This window comes from Micromys minutus (genome assembly GCF_963924665.1).
Source record: "Micromys minutus genome assembly, chromosome: 32".
In the NCBI taxonomy this organism is placed as follows: Eukaryota; Metazoa; Chordata; class Mammalia; order Rodentia; family Muridae; genus Micromys; species Micromys minutus.
In genome coordinates, this window is record NC_137967.1 from 12,851,542 (window position 1) to 12,857,582 (window position 6,041).

Sequence of the window (6,041 nt, forward strand, 5' to 3'; positions counted from 1 at the left end):
AGGGCCTCAATTCTATGAGAACACATTTCTGACGTGAAGAAAGCAAGATACAAGAAAACAAGCCTGCTATAAACCCATCTATGTGCAACACTGTGAGGCCATGGGTTGCAGACCTAGTAAAGTCAAAAAAGGAAGACACACACTCGGTGCTCTGTTAACTCAGGGATAGAGAGACATGGTAAGACAGGGTTGTTGGCGTTGGGAGAGAAGCCTACAGCTGTTAACTTCCTCCACTTAGTAATCCAAGTGCCTATTAGAACTTAATATGCAGGGCAAACATGTTGGGAATTGGTTCGAATGCTTTGATTTAATTGGGAATTTGTGTGTTCAAATGCTGAAGGTCCTGGTCCTCAACTGGGTTTTGATTGATTAATAAAGATGTCAGCAGCCAATGGCTGGACAAAGGAAGATGGAGCGGACCCTTAGATTTGCACAGAGTAGGATGGTCCAAAATGTAAGGAATGTGGCCCCTAGAAGGGCTTCCCAGAAGCATCTTGGGCAGCAAAGATAAATCATAGATTTAGAGGGTGTTGAGTCAGGAGTACTAGAAGGAAATCTATGATAGCTGGGCAGAGGATTAGAACTGCCCAGCCTTTGAGCTAGTTAAGGCATTTTAAATATAAGCTAATGTGTGTGCCTCTCATTCGCTGACTCAGAGTTCCTGGGATGTGGCTGCACATGTGCGACCTGCCAGGAGCCAGAGCGGTGTAGCAAAACTTAGTACTACAGATGGCCCCAACATGGAAGGTGAGAACCACTTTCAAATAAAAATTTTAAAATTCTACACATGTTGGGATTCTCTAAACCCCACCCCATAGTTAGTTAGTTACCTGGCAAGAGCCAGGTATGCTCACACTATAAAAGGGGCTCCTTGCCCCCTCCTCTCTCTTTTCCTCTTGTGCTCTTGTTCTCTTGGCCTTTGCTTTCTCCCCCTTGCCCCTCCTCTCCCCATTTCCTTCCCCCGTCTCTCTCCACGTGTTCATGGCTAGCCTCTGCTCCTCTCCTTCTCTACTCTCTCTGCTCCTACTACCCTCTTAACTCCCCCCATGACCTAAATAAACTCTATTCGGTACTATACCAACTTGTGGCTGGTCTCTCAGGGGGAAGAGATTTCCAACATGAGTCCCCCAGAGGCATCCTCCTTGCCCCCATGCCTTGCCTCACCTCCATGGGCTAACTTCACGCTCCCCGCCCCCCAATCTCTTCATCTTTTTCCTAGCATTGGTGCTGAAACCCGGGATGACATCTTTTTCTTTTTTATATGCACATCATTGTGTGACCCATGTCAGGAAAATTAGATTTCCTCACGACCGGACCTTTCTTTATTTATTTCATGTATATGACTACACTGCAGCTGTCTTCGGATGGTTGTGAGCCACCATGTGGTTACTGGGAATTGAACTCAGGACCTCTGGAAGAGCTGTCAGTGCTCTTACCCGCCCCCAGACATTTCTCTTTTTCCTTTCAATACATACATGTAAATGATATAAATCTAGGAGGGGGAGAACTGGTTTTTCAGGGAGAGGAGCAAGTCCCGTGGTTCCTGCACAAGCTTTGAAACTAGAACAAAGGAATACAGCAGGCAGCCAAGAAAGCCTTAGCTCCAAGAGGCTGGAGCCCCTGCTGTGCAAAGAGGCTGGCTGGTTCCCCGACAAGTTGCTAGGAGGAACACAGTGAGAAGCAGGCAATAAAAGCTGCCTGCCTCCAGACACCAGATAAAGGATAGAATTTATAAATTTGATTTGTTTTTAAGGATAGAAGGGATATATAGATTTTGCCCTAACCACAAGGGGATTTCTTCTTGTGGGTTGTAAACTGATAACAAAGTTTAAGCTGAGAAGCTGGGAGCCCTGCTGTGCAAAGAGTCAGGCTGGCTGCTAGGAAGAAGACAGTGATAGCCAGATGGTAGATGCAGCCTGCTTCCTACAAGCAAATAAAGGATAGGGATATATAATTTGATTTGTTTTTAGGACAGAAGGGTGAAGTTAGGAAGATTGAATGAAAAAAATTATTGAAAGAAATTTAAGAGTCAGTAGGTGATATCAGTACCTAGCTGCTTTTTTTCTGGGTACCATCAGTGCCCAGGTTACACCAGGAGCCATCAGCTCTGGCTTTAATTGCCCATCAGCAGAGGATGATCTTAGGTGTCAACAGTGCTTAGCTGTCCCATCCTGAGAGATACCTACAAAAACACATGTTTCCCTAAGTTACATAGATGTATAGACAACTTAGTCCTTAATCTCATGTTGGTTGGGCAGGAAATGATGGAGGAGTGCTGTCTCAACAGGTATTTGTTTAGATTGCTTTAATGGCTTTGAATTGTTTTAATGATCAGAATGTGTGTGGTTATGAGTTTGGTGGTTATATTAAAATTCCTCTGGGAGAGATCAAGCTATACCTTTAATGATTTCTGGTTACTGGACTTAAGGACAGGCTATTTTGGGAGAGAGGCTCTGTAATTATGTTGGCAGGAAGGAGAAAAGGCTTTGGACCTCTTCCAGAGTGATATGGATCAGACATAACAGGGGTAGATCCCCTGAAGATCTTGGTAACAGAAGAAAATTTTGAGCAAGTCAACGAGGACAGGTAACATGATCTGCTGATTCCTTGACGTGGGAACTGCCCAGTAACTGGCTTACACATAGAAGTGTCTTTAGCCAGAACTTCAGCTAAAAGTAGACAATAAATCTTGTTGGATATGGAACCAGTAATATTTTTCATGCCTTCCTTCATATGGCATGAATGAAGATTTATTACAATTGGTTATTGATAAAATTAACCCATAAAAGGATAGTTGTCTTTCTTCTTTTTCTTTATTCAATACAACATAATCTTCAACTTCACCGAGGTGGCTGACCATGTCCACGACCAAAGCCACCTCTAAACTGGAAATGGTTGCTGAGCCAGCCCCAGCCTCAGCTTTCTTAACAGCTCCAGGGGGCGCAGCACTCCTTCTGTAGGTGTCTCTGTCTGCCTCCCCTCTTGTGAATCTTGCAGGCTGCCCACCCTCTGGACCTTTGGGCGGAGGCCTGCCAGTATCAGATTGGCTGCAGCACAGGGTGGCGGGCATGATCTCCAGAGGTAGGTGCAGGTGATCTTGGAGATACTGGATGCCCTCATTCTTAAGGTACCAGTAGAAATGTCTCCAGCAAACTGTTCCTTCATGCAACCTCCAGACTTGAGAGACTGCATGGCTTTCGTGACATTAAGGTTGAGCACATTCTTGTCTGCCAGCTCAAGGTGTGTGGGCATGTGGACATCTTTTTTGGCAGCCATCACTTCTTCCTTAAAAAGGAGTTTGTAGATGGCAATCCAATTCTTCTTAGGTATCAACATTGTGGCGACTGCAGGGTCCGAGGCAGAGGCTCTGACATTTTGAGGAGTAGGGGACTGTCTAGGTAGTTAGCTGTCTCTACAATTTGTTTATGATTTGGAAGCTGTTTTTGTGTTTCGTATATATTCAGGTAATATTTAATTCATTCTTGAATTTCTGACAGGGTTGAAGACTAATTATAGTCTCATAAACAAACTTAAGTTGTTCAGCATTGAGAGATATTATGTAGAGTTGAAAGCATGATTTTCAGATTGTGATACGGGCTAAGAATTTTAAGCTCTTTAATTAGGATACGATGGTAGAGCACATTATCAATTGACAAATATGATGGATTGGATGCCAATTGTATGTCATGTTCTATAATTGACGTAATTGTTATGGAAATATGTTCAATTTATGCCTGAGGGGCCTTTTATTTGGACAGAGTGGTGAGGCGTTGAGTATGGGTCCTACTGCTTTGATTTAATTGGGAATCTGCATGTCCAAATATGTAGGGAGCCATTTGTGCCACACCCAAACATGGCGCCGGCTTCCCGCCGAGAACTCGGCAAACAGAGCTGCTGCCCAGCCAAGAGACTTAGAGCGCATGCGCCATATACCCATATACGTCACAGCCCGCTCTCGGGGCACGCTATTGAGTTACTGGAGGGCGCACCAATCAGGTAGCGACACGAGTCTCCTGGGCATATATAAGCAATGCATTTCTCTCCCACGTGGAGAAGTCCCCTGCTCAGGGAGATCCCCTGCTCAGAGTATTGTACAATAAAGGTTGTTCGCAGAAGAATCCTGTTGTTGCACGCCTATTCCTGCCGGCGGATCGTGGGGCGCGTGACACAAATACTGAAGGTTCTTGTCCCCAATTGGATTTTGATCAATCAATAAACGTGCCAGCAGCTAATGGCTGGGCAAAGGCAGACAGGGCAGGATTCTTAGGTTTGCACGGGCTAGGAGCAAGGTAGGGGAGGAGAAGGGAGGGGGAAGGGGAGGGGAGGGGGGAAGAGAGGAGAGGAGAGTTAGAATCACTAGGTACCAGGTTTTGGAGAGAGATAGGTGAGATTTAGGGCTGCAGAAAGAAAACCATCAGGCTGGAGAGATTGCTCAGTGGTTAGAGCACTGACTGCTCTTCCAGAGGCCCTGAGTTCAAATCCCAGCAACCACATGGTGGCTCACAACCATCTGTAATGGGATCTGATGCCCTGTTCTGGTGTGTCTGAAGGCAGCTACAGTGCACTTATATATAAAAAATAAAATCATCCAAAATGTAGGTGAGAATGAATGGGCCCCTGGAAGGGCTGGCCATAAGTTTATTAGGCAGCAAGGACTGCCCAGAAGGAACAGGACAGCAAAGATCATAGATTTAATGTTCATTTACATATTATAAGTACACTCTTGTCCTTCCTTCACCTGAGGCATCTGGGCAGCAGCCGAAGGAACCCTCCAGGCCAGCCTGCTGTGGTGAGTGAGCCAAGCAGCTGGCAGAGGAAGACTTCCCAACCCCAGATCCCCAGAGCAGGGGAGCCTCTGCTTTTGGTGCTATGCAACCACATAGTCCAAGGGTTTCATCTCATTCACAGCTCAAACAGCTGTTTGTCTGTTTCCTGTCTTTACAGTTTCTGTTTTCTCTGATGGGCATGAACTGAGAAACAGAACCACAGACAAATGCATAAAATACCAATGTGGGTGGGCTCAGTGGTTAAGAGCACTGACTGCCCTTGCAGAGGACCAGGGCTTGTTTTCCAGCATCCTTGAGGTAGCTCACAACCATCTTGAATTCTAGGTCCAGGAGGTCTGAAGCCCTCTTCTGACCTCTAGAGGCTCCTGCATGCACATGGTGCACATGAACTCACATGTGTAGACGTAAAAAGAAACACTAGGTGTAAAGTGATAGAGCAAGATACCGGAACTGTCCTCTAGCCCCCACATGTAGCGTGTGCACATGTGGCAGACACACAGGAGACAGCATCATAAGTGATACTGACTTTACCGGGGTCAGTGTGAGTCGGGGAGCTTCAGATCAACCAGTTAGCCAGGATAGACACAGGACTAGTAAACCAGTCTCTGGGCAAATCTGGGCAAGACCAAAAAGAAGTAGTCCAAAGGCTAATTCAGGACAAGCTAAGCCACCTAAGGCTATTTAACAAAACCAATTCGACAAACTCTAAGGAAATTCTTAACTGTAGGCTTATTACCCCAGCTCTAGTTTCAGATCCAAGGTTCCCTGGCCAGGAAAGCCCTGCAGAAACTCTTTAGCAAGGGGTTTATCAAGCTGATTTCAAAGCTTGGAGCCCAAGTAATTTACACCAGAAACGAAGGGAGTGGAGATGCCCCACCTGCTGCCAGAAGATGCAGGAACAGGTTCGATCAATTGGGCCTTTGGAAAAGAAAAACTTTATTAAATTTCAAAAACAGAATATATACAGCAACCAGCTATGACCAGGTCAGTGTTTGCCCTGAGAAGAAACTCAATGTACTCTTAAAAGCAAAACGTGAATCAATCATGGTTGCTATTTGTTAGCTGCCAATCTGAAACACATTGGCTTTCTGCATCCCTGGGACGCAGGTACTTCTAAGATATACACTCATTTGAAGGTGCTCCTTACATATAGGGTCATAGCTTTTACACACATACACACAGAGCTTGGATAACATGTTCTTAATTTGAAAGTGCGCCTTACATGTAGGGTCATAATTTTTTTTAACCCCTTAA

General features: G+C 45.4%; 1 pseudogene across 1 annotated transcript; it reads right to left on the minus strand.

Annotated features, from left to right (window-relative positions):
* Positions 1–2,840: 2,840 nt before the first annotated feature.
* LOC308413289 (small ribosomal subunit protein eS10-like) lies at positions 2,841–3,336 on the minus strand (annotated as a pseudogene). Its single transcript has one exon. The product of its transcript is annotated as a small ribosomal subunit protein eS10-like (transcript).
* Between the last annotated feature and the right edge of the window lie 2,705 nt (positions 3,337–6,041).